Source organism: Mizuhopecten yessoensis, unplaced genomic scaffold (genome assembly GCF_002113885.1).
Source record: "Mizuhopecten yessoensis strain PY_sf001 unplaced genomic scaffold, ASM211388v2 scaffold11173, whole genome shotgun sequence".
NCBI classification, from domain to species: domain Eukaryota; kingdom Metazoa; phylum Mollusca; class Bivalvia; order Pectinida; family Pectinidae; genus Mizuhopecten; species Mizuhopecten yessoensis.
The window spans coordinates 2,439,695-2,453,160 of record NW_018408916.1 but is presented as its reverse complement, the minus strand read 5'-3'; the positions used below and the strand labels follow the sequence as shown (position 1 = coordinate 2,453,160).

Genomic DNA, 13,466 nt, shown 5'->3' with positions numbered 1-13,466 from the left:
ACCAACACACGTGCAGTGTTTGGATTATTGGTGTGAGAAAATTTACTCCATTTTAAGAAAACCAGTTGGATTACATCGTCAGTTTCAAGTGACTGAAAGTTGTGAGAAAGTAACACTTTGTAAAAGTTTTATAATTTGATATTTGCAAACAATTGTTGTGGAATTTTAAGGTGTAATTTAGGATTTATGAATTGAAATCTACATGTAGGTAAGTATATTACAGCTACATTACCGTTCCTTTTCAGTAAGTCAAACATAAGTGAATAGCTACCTTGCTATACCTATCCTGTACATACAGGTTAGTTTCCGCATCCAAGTGAGTAACACAGAGAGCTAATACCTATCTTAACATACAGGTGAGTCACATGTACAGCTATACCTGTACATACAGGTGAATCACATGTACAACTATACCTGTACATACAGGTGAGTCCTATGTATGGCTATACCTGTACATACAGGAGAGTCACATGTACAGCTATACCTGTACGTACAGGTGAGTCACATGTACAGCTACACCTGTACATACAGGTCAGTCACCTATACAGCTATCCCTGTACATACAGGTCAGTCACCTATACAGCTATGCCTGTACATACAGGTCAGTTTCCTATACAGCTATCCCTGTACATACAGGTGAATCACATGTACAACTATACCTGTACATACAGGTGAGTCCTATGTATGGCTATACCTGTACATACAGGAGAGTCACATGTACAGCTATACCTGTACGTACAGGTGAGTCACATGTACAGCTATGCCTGTACATACAGGTCAGTTTCCTATACAGCTATCCCTGTACATACAGGTGAATCACATGTACAACTATACCTGTACATACAGGTGAGTCCCATGTACAGCTATACCTGTACATCCAGGCCAGTCCCCTATGCAGCTATACCTGTACAGCTATACCTGTACATTCAGGTGAGTCACCTGTACAGCTATACCTATACATACAGGTGAGTCACCTGTACAGCTATCCCTGTACATACAGGTCAGTCACCTATACAGCTATCCCTGTACATACAGGTCAGTCACCTATCCAGCTATACCTGTACATACAGGTGAGCCACCTGTACAGCTATACCTGTACATACAGGTGAGTCATATGTATGGCTATTCCTCTACAAACAGGTAAGTTACTTGTACAGCTATACCTGTACATACAGGTGAGTCACCTGTACGGCTATATCTGTATGTACAGATGAATCAACTGTACAGCTATACCTGTTCATACAGGTGAGTCACCTGTATGGCTATATCTGTATGTACAGATGTGTTACCTAGAGGGCTGTTTCTATCCATAGAAATGTATATAATGTTTGATGTGCAAAATCTGATTGGCTGACTTAGTAGCATTTGTGATCTCTTTTGAAATCAACACTAGTCATCTAGACTTGATTGAACTATCCTTTACAACTGGTGCCAAGTTTTTACAAGACCTTGATCCTGTGCAGACATTCACTTTCAAAGCCTGCTTTTTTTCTATAAAACCTAAACATCTTCGAAATTCTTGGAAGTGTTTAGAATAAATTGTACGCTTTTTTAGACTTCTGTTTTACCTGAATGTATTGCTTATATAATGGGGATTATGGCTGTTTCTTATAATCTTTGGCAGGTGAGTTAGAATGAGATTAGATGGTTATAGGTCTCCTTAAATCTATTTTTATATCAAAGCTGTAATTAACATACCGTAAACCATATCTTTACTGGAATCTGGACTCTACCTGGAACTACCTGTAGCTAACGATCACCTTTTGGAAGGAAAAAGTGTGTCACGTCAGAAATTGGAATCAAGATGTCTCTGTATTGCCTTTTATGCTGGTGTACACATTAAATTAGTATTTTCAATTTCATTTAAAAAAAGATGCATATTTCAGTTGCCAAAAAAAAAAATATATATATATATATATTTTCTATTTGTTGCAAAATAGAATCTTGTACTTTATTTCTAGTTTTAGAATTTACTTACACCATAGTATTAAAGGTGAATTGTAGGAAACGGTGCCATGATATGGGAACATTTTGAGACCCAACCAATTAATCCACCCACAGTTTAGTACCCTGATGCACTAAATTTCATACAACTATATGGTCCCATTAGCTCCAGACAATATTACAAAGACTAGGAGAATACATGGAAGAAGAGATCGTGAGTCAAATACATAGTAAATTTAAGGGTTGCACTTCTTTGAAACTTAACTATCAACACTTCAAAGTGCTTTTTTTTGCATGTACATTATAATGTACTCAAAAATGTACCTAAGGTTATGAGAGAGTGCACTTAAACCTGCATACTTAATATTAAGTGTTCCTGTTTGGGACAGAGATCTCCGAATTTTCACCCTCACTTTTTTGAAATCAGTAGACAATTGATTGATTGCATAGAACAGAAACGTGGGTATTTTTTGTTATTTTGTTATTGTTTTTGTTATTATTTTTGTTATTATTTTGACAAAAAAGGGACGTATGAAGTGCTTTTTGGACAGTTTTGTAGTTTGAAAAGTGGCTTCTACCCAGTGAAAAAATCCAATAGGGCTGTTTGAAAGCATGAACCTGGTTTTAGTTCAGATTTTGGGATTGAATAGTATTGTTGTACTATAACGTTGTGTGTTTACATTACGTTGTACTGAATACTATTTTGCTGGCCATTTCACGGTTCATTGGAAATCAAGCAGCATTTCAAATCCCATAAGCATTATGTAACATTGAAAAGCCCTGTTGATTTTATCGGCGAGAAGTGAATCTGGTAGCCGGCCGAGTCTCTCAGTTCAATAATTAAGCCACGGAAGTCTTTAAGACCTATAAGTACTCTCAGATTTCTTACCGCAGAGTTTAGCGAGAATTAGATTTGAGTCTTATTGGTGTATATGTATATAATATATGTATATTTAAGCCTGTCCTGAAAGTCATGCCTTAATTTGTAAGTACTTGTAAAACTCCCACAGTGCAATTGATCCTAATAAGATAAGGCAGGCAAATTTTCATATTTGATACTCTGCCAGTGAATTTACGGTTACCTACCTGTAAAACAATGTGAGGTGTGCATGCCTGGTTTATACAGAAGGGAAACAGGCGCCAAAGTCCGTGGCTCTCGTAAGATACTTCGTAAATACACTGGATAAGAGATGCAATATTACACCGATTTTATGTATACTGAACAGACTGAGCGCTCAGGTGTTTTGAATTATCAAAGCGTGCGATTCCTGGTAATGGGCAGATCAATTAAAACTTGAAAAATAGAAAAAATGACTGTTACGTGAAATCGTGGTAAGATACACGGTAGCTCAGCTGTTGGTCCCTGTACAACAGACAGAGAACACAATGTGTAGCATAGCATGTGGAATGTATTAGCCAACATCTGGAAAAGTGAGATTTATATCCAACTTAATGTAAGAGGATTTTTAATGCTTTATGTACCTCAAAATGGAATGACCTTGAAAACCTGTATTCCACATGCTGCTTCTTTTATTCTGTCTGGAGATACAATGCTTGTTCCCTTAAATTCTTCTGTTTCCGACAGCATTGCATGCACTCATTGTATCTTTTAATGCGCCACCAAGTTGGGGAGGGGGGATAGAGTGTTACCCATATCTGTCCTGTCCGGTCGCTCATGTTCTGTCCTATCCCGTTTGTCTTGTCCTAATCCATTGTCATCGCTTAAGCAATTAACTTCATTTCATCACAGTGTTTGATCAAAACTTTTCACAATGGTCAAATGGGACATTATCTTGAATGAGTTTGGGTTTTAAGGCTGCAAGGTCAAGGCCAAGTCAACAAGGTCAAAATTACTGAAAATTTGTCAACTAATTGATTGACATCACTCCAGCAACTTCATTTGGGAACTGTTTACAAAGAGGTCTAGTTGGACAATATTTCGAATGAGTTTATATTTTAGGAACCAAAGGTCAAGGTCACCACTATGTATTTATGTTTATGCGAGTGGGGGCGGGGCATTCATGTCTTACAGATATTTTCTTGTATTTAATGCATTTATCGCCAAATAGGCACACATAAATAAGCACATTGAAAAACTTGTTGCCACCACAAAATTTTTAATAGCCATGCAAAACATGAAAATTTCTACATAATTATGAAAATGAAAACTTCCATGCATCAAAATTAATTTCATACAGTAATCAGACCCATGCTGTTTTTGCCATTAGAAATTTCCCATTTATAGAGCTTAAGCTTCAGAGTCAGATCTGTTTAATGTGAAGAAGATTTCGTTTTTAAAACAATTTGTTTTTCATTACAATGATACATATCTTACATCTTATACATCTGAAAGAATAACGTTTATTGTTTATTACGTCACCGTTTTAATTTTAAAATTTGTAGAGATCAAACTCCTGCCTGCATTATTACTTAACACAACAATCTTTTGTATCTTAATTATCGCAAAAGCTGCATGTGTTTGTATTCAAAGTGACAACTTTAGAACAAGAAAATTGCCCAAAGTGAAAAAAGTCCTGACAGTGCTGCTATTCCGGTGAATCAATCCACATGTGGAGGCCAGTGTCGGATCCAGAGACCGATCTTTCCAAGTGGGATAAAATTAAGGAAAATGGTGAAAAAAATACATGATTTTTAAAAGAAAATTCTCGGTGGGGGGGGAGGGTCCTGAAGCCCAAAAAAACCTTTGGATCTGCCACTGCAGGCTATGGGTACAAAGATTATAACTACACTTATGTATGGCAGGTTGTGCAAGTTTTAGCTCGACAAACAATGAATGCTTCAAATATTTGATATAAATTGATAAGTGGGAAAGCATATGTGCCAAAATGTTTTGGTTTTACTTAGGATTAACTTTAGAAATAACACGCATGGACTTTAAATCTTTTCTGAAATGTAAAGACTTAAAAGTGTTTTTCTTATGAACGTTTCTTTGATCTAAAAGCTTCTTGGCTCTTAAAACTGAAACGTATTTATATTTTTATGAACCATTTCTGTCAAAAAACTTAAATTTATTTCTATCTCATTATCTCATTGTGGACATAGGCTGGTTCACTTTTATATTGGGCAGTGGTAAATTGATTCTGTCAATGTAATTTACGAATTTCATTAGATTTAAAAAAAATAAAAAATGGCACGATATATCAGGTTTTGACACTTAAATATTGTCGAAACTGCAGACTTTGCATACAAGCTGTCAGTTATCAAATCAAAAGTCAACCAATGTTTGAGGAAGTTACTTTAGAGTGTTAGACCTTTCTGCTCGTAAAATAACTGGCATGTTTTTTTGGGGGGATTACTGTCCCACTGGTAGGGAGATTGAGATTTTGATAGGGAGATGTTCATTGCAACCATTATTTTACCACAGCATTAGAAGTTTGTTTATTATACTGAACAATTTCCATAAATCAAGAATTGTTAATAGTTTGATCCAATGATATCTGAACAGATAAAAACTCACACATTGGGTTTTTCTTAGGTCATATTATTTTAAACAGATCAGGAATTTTTAACATCACATTCAATTGTACAGAAATTCTTCTTTATTCACATGATTTATTTTTTATTTTTGAAGGTAAAAATATAGTGAGGAGATATATGGAAACAATCACATGTATGGTAACTTTCTTTAGTGTGTAATTTGTTTGTGTGTGAGTGTAAATACATATACCCCTTTGACCTAACATTTAGCTGATCATTTCACATAAATTACCCCATTCCATGTCTTCAGTTGGTTTCAATTTTCATAAATCATGAATGAATACATTTTGTTTATTGATTCACTGGTTTAATAAAAAAAAAAAAAAAAAAAATATTGCATGGGAAAACTACCAATTAGACATGCAAGCTATAAATTTGTTTCTCACAACACCTGCCAAAACACCTGTATTCCTGTTGTGGTAATAAACACCTCATTAACAGGTGGGCTTGTCAAGGGCCACAGGTACACTTTGACCTCTGACCTGCTCAAACATTTTTTTTTTTGTCAAATATCATGTCACATACAAGCAGATTACAAAACCTAACCGTACTTGTTCACTCAATCACTCGCTCACGCCTGAATGCATTTACTTGTCAAGCACGCTTATTTGCTTCGTCGAAATCAATTAACACGCATGTAATATTTACCTGGTGTCGTGTAGAATTTCAAGGGTATTGTGACCACATTTAGGAAAAGAATGCTAATGACTCGGGAAGCAAGAAGTATGTTATATTAGCCTTATTGGAAGTATGTTACGGGATCAAATGGTGGTCTATTTAAAAAATGGTTGAATACCGTGTACTATAAGGGTTTCAAATTAAAATATTTCCTTAGAAATATATACAGTTTATTAAAACTTAAATTACATTATTCTTTTTATATCAACAGCCTGTTTGTAGTATTTAAATACCCTGAAATAGTTTACCTGCCTAGCGGCGATAGAAGTTTTTTGATAACATAAAAGGATTATGACACAAAATATTCTTTAATAAGTTGTACTCGTGTTAATCAAATTCTGTAAAATTTGAATCTGAACAAATATTTCACTGTTTTTCAAACTCCATGACTTCTCTCAAATGTAACAATGACATAATTTTAGTTGTTATACTGGCAATGTTCGTCCAGAGGTGCAATCTGGCATTTTAAAGGGATTTGGCAATAAATAGAGAAAGGCATACGTATGTCAAGCGATTTTCAACTAAAAAAGGCAACATGGACCTTGAATTATATTGGCTCAATTTGGCTGTATTAGGGTGGCAACTGAAACAAGCATTATATCAAGGTTGTACAGTATAGTGTAAACATGTACGTGGCATTATATCAAGGTTTTACTGTATAGTGTACACAAGTGGCATTATATGAAGGTTTTACTGTATAGTTTACACAAGTGACATAATATCAAAGTTTTACTGTATGGTGTACACATGTGGCATTATATCAAAGTTTTACTGTATAGTGTACACATGTGGCATTATATGAAGGTTTTACTGTATAGTGTACACAAGGGGCATTATATGAAGGTTTTACTGTATAGTTTACACAAGTGACATTATATGAAGGTTTTACTGTATAGTGTACACATGTGGCATTATATCAAGGTTTTACTGTATGGTGTACACATGTGGCATTATATCAAGGTTTTACTGTATGGTGTACACAAGTGGCATTATATCAAGGTTTTACTGTATAGTTTACACAAGTGACATTACATCAAGGTTTTACTGTATATTATAAACAAATGGCATTATATCAAGGTTTTACAGTATAGTGTACATAAGTGGCATTATATCAAGGTTTTACTGAACAGAACATAAAAGAACAGTCAGCAGTATATATATCTGGGTTTAAAAAATTGATGGATGTTGGGACAATTTTGAATTAAAAAAGCTGATTCTGTCCCGAAAAATGCTGACAGGATAATGGAACAACCAAATCAGACTAACGAGACAGGACTTTATACATGCTGTTTAAACATTCCTCACTCAAATCTTCATAAGAGGTCATCAATCAGAGGCAGGTAATAAAATCATAGCACTGGCCATATGTTCTGTTGTAAATTAAAGAGTAGGTTATAAAATTTCTGCAGATATATACACCCCCACATAGTATATTTGTGTGAGAAAAATCAATAAAAATCTGTGCATGGAACATTTTTGTAACCCTATCTTTGTAACTGGTTTAAATAATTTGAAGTAAATTATGTATAATTCAGTGTTTTATAAGTTTACTACATGTACTTTTATATGATGACTCTGAAAAATTACATTAAATTCAACGATGGACACTTAAAACACAAACATTGTACATTGTAGCTCTCGTAATTGAACAACAATATGCCATTAAGGGTCTATTTAGCACCCATTAGTGAAACACTATACAGTTTTAAACACATTCTTCAGGAAATTGAGTAAAAACACTAACATTCTTTTGTACTAATAAAAAAAGCAATTTTTTTTCCAGGGTGATTTGTCAAAAGATGTCATGATTACTTCCCCTTGTTGTGGCCTGAGTGGGTTGATTTATTGTGCCCAGAGGTTATTTTGAATGTCAGAGTGTTTCTCTTTACATACCAGAACCGTCCTTTAAATAAAATTATTGTATTGATGTCACGTTAATAAAAATTATTGTGTAGATACACATATCATGAAATGGGTGAAAAGTAAGATATTTCATTTAATTTTGATTTTTTTAGGAGAATTTAATAATTTAATAAGATGGGACAAACATTTTATAATTCTTAGGTTATTTTAAATGTTTTGAATTTCTGTGAAATATTTTAAGTTAACAATAAACATTAATAGCACATCTTGTATATCTGGTGACAAAATACATTACCTATATATCTTATACATAAGTTCATATACCAATTCACGTATGTCATTTAAGAAGACGTTTAAGAATTTGATATTCATGTCTATATTATATTACACATGTATAGGTATTGACTGAAATGAAATGATTGAAGCTTGATATTCTTTGATGAAACCTAAGAAATGTTTAAGCAATATGAATTCAGTCGTCAATCTGGATTTGCTATAGTGGGTGGTGGTGGTGATGGACATTTTAAGGCGACGGCCATTCACAACTCTACCTGAGAATTTAGCTGGAAGCTAACATATGTTTAATTAAGCTGAACGAGACAGATCAATTTGTACCTACATGATATAAAACCCATGCCTGGTCATACATCTATATATATACATACGGGAGCTTGTAGCCTGAAGGGGGAAATCCTAGCTATATCGTACAGTACTGGTTTAGCCCTACAGATATACAGATCTGGTATGATACTTACCATGTGATTGCTCTCCGTATTATTACACAAACAAATACTATAGCATTCAGTAACTAGGACCCAGAACCTGTGTTGCACTAATGATGGGCAAACCAATACACGTTTTTATAATGCCTCGATCTGACACAAAATGAATAGGAGCAATTTTGAGACATTGCGTCCATGTGCGTCTGTCTGCCCATCAGTAACTTGTGTCACATTGCTCCATCGCCTTTTTACCACCTTCACTCTTCAAACTATTTTGTGACAAGAATTATTTTTGTATGTTGGTACACAAAATACTCAAACAAGTTTACGTACAACGGTTGTAGATTCAATGTCAAGGTCACTGTTTCTATAAATAGAAAGTCTTGGTCATCATTTTACTCTTTACTGCTGTTCTCACTTTGATTTTGGGTAAAATGTATCCGTGAGTTAATAGATTTTATTCAAGTATTAAGAACACAATTAAGCACCGTCTTACAAGTTTACAGTTACAGGTAGACGGATCACAGTTCTAGCAGTTGTCATATTATCCTCTATTCATAATGGTTGAAGAGTAATTGCGGCCCCCCAATCTGGTCCGTTTCTGAGATAAGTGGATCGATCTGTTTAGCACACAATTAAATCAAGAGGATATATATTATTAGCATCAAAGCATATTTATTCAATTTACGTGCCAAAGGTATCCTTAACTCAACCGGTTTTACATATATCTCGATAAGTTCACCGAGTTCTAGACCGCTAAAAGTACATCGGTTTGCAATTTATTCAACTTGAATGAGGAATACCATCTGTTAATAACGTGGATTTTTCTGTATTTTTTGTTAAAATTTTATTTAAATATTTTTATCTTGTTAGATGTTGGATAAAAATTTGATGTATTTTAATTAATGGCATTTCTTGAATTATATTATACTGTAAACAAAATGTGCTAATGTTAAATTTTGATATACTGACCAGTCTAGTCTACAGTATTGCCTGTCCAAGTCTCTTTTGTCCACCTTACTGACCATGACAGGACAGGACTGGGACAATATTGACCAATAAGGAGGTGGTTTAAGTGTGGTCAGTTTCACTTTTCACCCAACGACTCTTCAGCTCAATGCTCTGGTCGGTACATACTGTGACAATATTGACCGATGTGACCAGGAGGTGACATGTATATGTTTGTTTACGCTTTGTTGTGAAATATGTTATACGCATGTGACATTCTTTTTTGTTTGATATTGGTTTATATACAGCCTAAGGCCAACTGATAATCGTGTGCTTGTCAAAATCGGACTTTTGAAAAACGTAATAAACCTTTCTAGTAACTGAATATAAACAGCTTTTATGACCAATCGCTGGTATTTTTGTGTTAATGTAAAAACAAAATATATGAAAGTCTGTGCTGTATCGAAGAATTTGTTGTTTCAAGTTGTTGGGCATGTGTGTATAGATACCCTGTATACTGTACATGCAGTTTGGGAGAGAGAAAAAAATGTGTAATCCCCACTTTGTGTGACATTGACCATAAAATACCTGTACCAGGGGCGGATCTTCAGACTTTTTTGAAGAGAAAGTAATTAACTTGAAAATTAATTGGTGCCAAGCCATTAAGGTCTCCATCCAACAATCCTTTTGTTTCACCTATCCCCATCACGTCAGACAATAGGCTTGACCCCGGTTGACCTCTGGTGTAACTTTCATCATGTGGGTCGAGTTTTTCAAAGTTAGGTCTCTGTTGCATAGCAACCATATTGGGGGCCACAGTGTACATCTCACTTCATATGTGACCTTGACTTTGTATAAAGTACCTGTACCCCCGACTTTGACATTCACTGTATTTATGAAACGGTGAATGATATATCGCAATATATTTGTCCTTGACTGTACCTATATGAAACACCTGAAACCATAATTATGAAAACATCATACAGGTATATATTTTTCTCGTTACACCTGCAGTAAAGCATGATTGATGGCAGGTAACACATATGAATCTTACAGGTCACCTTGACTTCATGGGTAGATTGTAAAGTGGACCGCTGTCACATATACAATGTATATGTACGTATACTTAAATAGGGGCTCTCTCTTTTGGTTTTGATATAAGCCTGGAAGAGCGATTCCTAATAACTGGTTACCTGTCTGTCGCCTTTCAATGTCAACACTGTCACTCTTTTTTCTTCTGTCATTGATGCAGTTTTTCAAACATAGGTTTTACCTGAAATGTTTACACCTGTTCAAATTTTACTGAATGAAGTCTGTAGAGACCCACACCTTTGACTTAAATCCCATCAATTTGTCTTCCAGTCTGTGATTATATACCGACTGCGATACATTTCTTAGTACAAACAGTTTCTTACAAAGTATGCCATTAAACTAAAGATAACCTGAATATAATACCATAGACAGTGTCTTAGGGAGAGTATGGTACCTTATTACACAATAAACCTTCTAGTCAAAAGAGTTTCAATTTAAGAACACTTAAAATGTCCTTATTGAAGGATAGTTAAGACTTTTTGAAGTATTTGATTACATTTGAAATTTACACAACAATTGATGACAAACTTAAATGGTACACAAGAAACAGATGACATATAAGAAAGTAGGCTACACAAGAATGGATGACACAGTTGAAAGCTACACAAGAATGGATGACACAGTTGAAAGCTACACAAAAAATGCTCAGGCAATTTGGGATTATAATACATGTCTACGACAATTTCGGATTGAGATAATAAAATATAAGGCTTTTCAAATGTGAATAAGGGAGATAGTTCTAACTACATGTTTCTTAAAATAGTCCAATAAATCTACTCTAGATCATCTCAGGTGAGGTCATATTTTGTATTTATATACCTTTAATTCTAAACATCTTTGGTGAAATAATTACTCATCATTCATCGTTGGATTTAATGGTTGTTCAACATTGAATTCGTAGGTGAAGTGGGGTACTTATTATGGCATAATGAGTAGCACCATTATACTGATGGTGAGTAACCACTGTTGTATAGCTCTACCACTGGTAGACATCTATGTGGTATAATGAACTGGTACCTGTAGAATGTTTGTGTAAAGTACTACAAAGGTTAGGTGATGGGGATCGGTCCCGGGGGGGAGGGGGGAATCACCTGTGACCAGATGGAGGTATTTAGGTCTAAGCATTGGTGTAAAACATAAAACAGCAGTAGAGAGGCCCTAATGAAGTGTAAACATTATACACAACAATCCAGACTCCTCCTCAGTAGCAGACTAGGGCTTAATGAAGATCACCCTTCTTCCACCTGTGTCGGCAGGGCCTAGTACTCCCTCTGTCCACCTGTGCTGTCAGGGTCTAATGAGGTACTCCCTCCATCCACCTGTGTTGACTGGGTTTTGAAGTGCTCCTTCATTCCACCTGAATCGTCCAGACCAAAAGAGGTCTCGAGCTCCTTTCTTCCACCCGTGTTGACCAGAACACTGTTAAAATGTTCACTACAAACATGCTTACTGCAAACCTTATGCCTTTGAACAGAACCATGTTAATGTCCCCTGGTAAACAATTATGTCTCCTGAATACCAAACTTGACAATATTTTTTTGCCAAAAGTGCAGTATTTCTGCAGTTCCCAAGGATTTAATACAGATGTGTGTTTTATATGTGTTCCCCCAGTACTGTACATCAGTCTGTGCACCACTTAGTACGAGGCATATTTTATATACTCTGGCACATACAGTTGCCAATTTGCCAAAGTACAAGTACTTTAGAGTTGGCCGAGTGTCACATAGACTGAATTCTGGTCCAGTGCCCCGCTATATAAAGAGTTATGGCCCTTTATTATTGTGCGTCAAATTGTTTCGGGCATATCTCGTTAACGCTGTCACCTACACTTGCCAATGTTTCCGTATGTGTACCTCGTGTGATGGCGTAGTGTTGTATGTTGGAGTCTGGTCTCATGCCCTACTAACTATACATAGAGTTATGGCCCTTTGTTAATTTTTGGTATCAAAGTTTGTTGCGATTGCGTGCAACATTTTGCCTTGTCATAATACTTTTTCTAATGATATGTATTTTAATGAGTCATGATTGTCAACAACTGTTGCATTTTTGAGAAAAATAAAATATATTCTATATATTTTATTTCATCTTATTCATTGCATTTTCAGTTTCTCTGGAAAAAATTTAGTAGGTAATATGGCCGGATATTGTTAGGGAAAGTGTATCTGAAGGAGCTGTCAATCTGTAGTTACTCCGGGCTGTTATACAATGATAACATAATTAAGATGAGAAGAAACCTTAAGTGGTTACAAGTAGTATTTATTGAAGTTTATTCTCACCACTTAATACCCAGTATATAGAATCTGGGTGAGAAGAAAGCTTGAATTGTGAACTCTTATGGGAGAAGAGTGTTTTTTTAAAGTGGATTAAAACCAATAAATTCTCGGAATAGTGAAGCTGGTTTTAAATAATACAATGATAATACATTTTAAGTAGGAAGATAAGAAGATAATCATCTTGATATGCATATAAATGAATATATAAAGGGTGGTGTGTACATGGCGTCTGTGCAAAGAGCCTAAAATGCTCAGACGTGAAGAGGTGGGTCTTTATATCCTTCTTGATATTGGCCAGAGTCTTTGACTTTCTAATAGCAGAAAAGGTAAGCTATTCCAAAACGTGGCCGAAACCCTCCCACAGCACTGGTTTCCATAGGTCGCAGTACAAGATTTTGGGACACACAACAAAGATTCTGACTCCGACCGCAGTGATCGTGACAGCTGA

General features: G+C 35.3%; 1 protein-coding gene across 1 annotated transcript in view; it reads left to right on the top strand.

The window, feature by feature from the left end:
* Positions 1-13,466, top strand: part of LOC110467387 (semaphorin-5A-like) — a 106,261-nt gene that overhangs the window by 19,114 nt on the left and 73,681 nt on the right. The window lies entirely within an intron of this gene.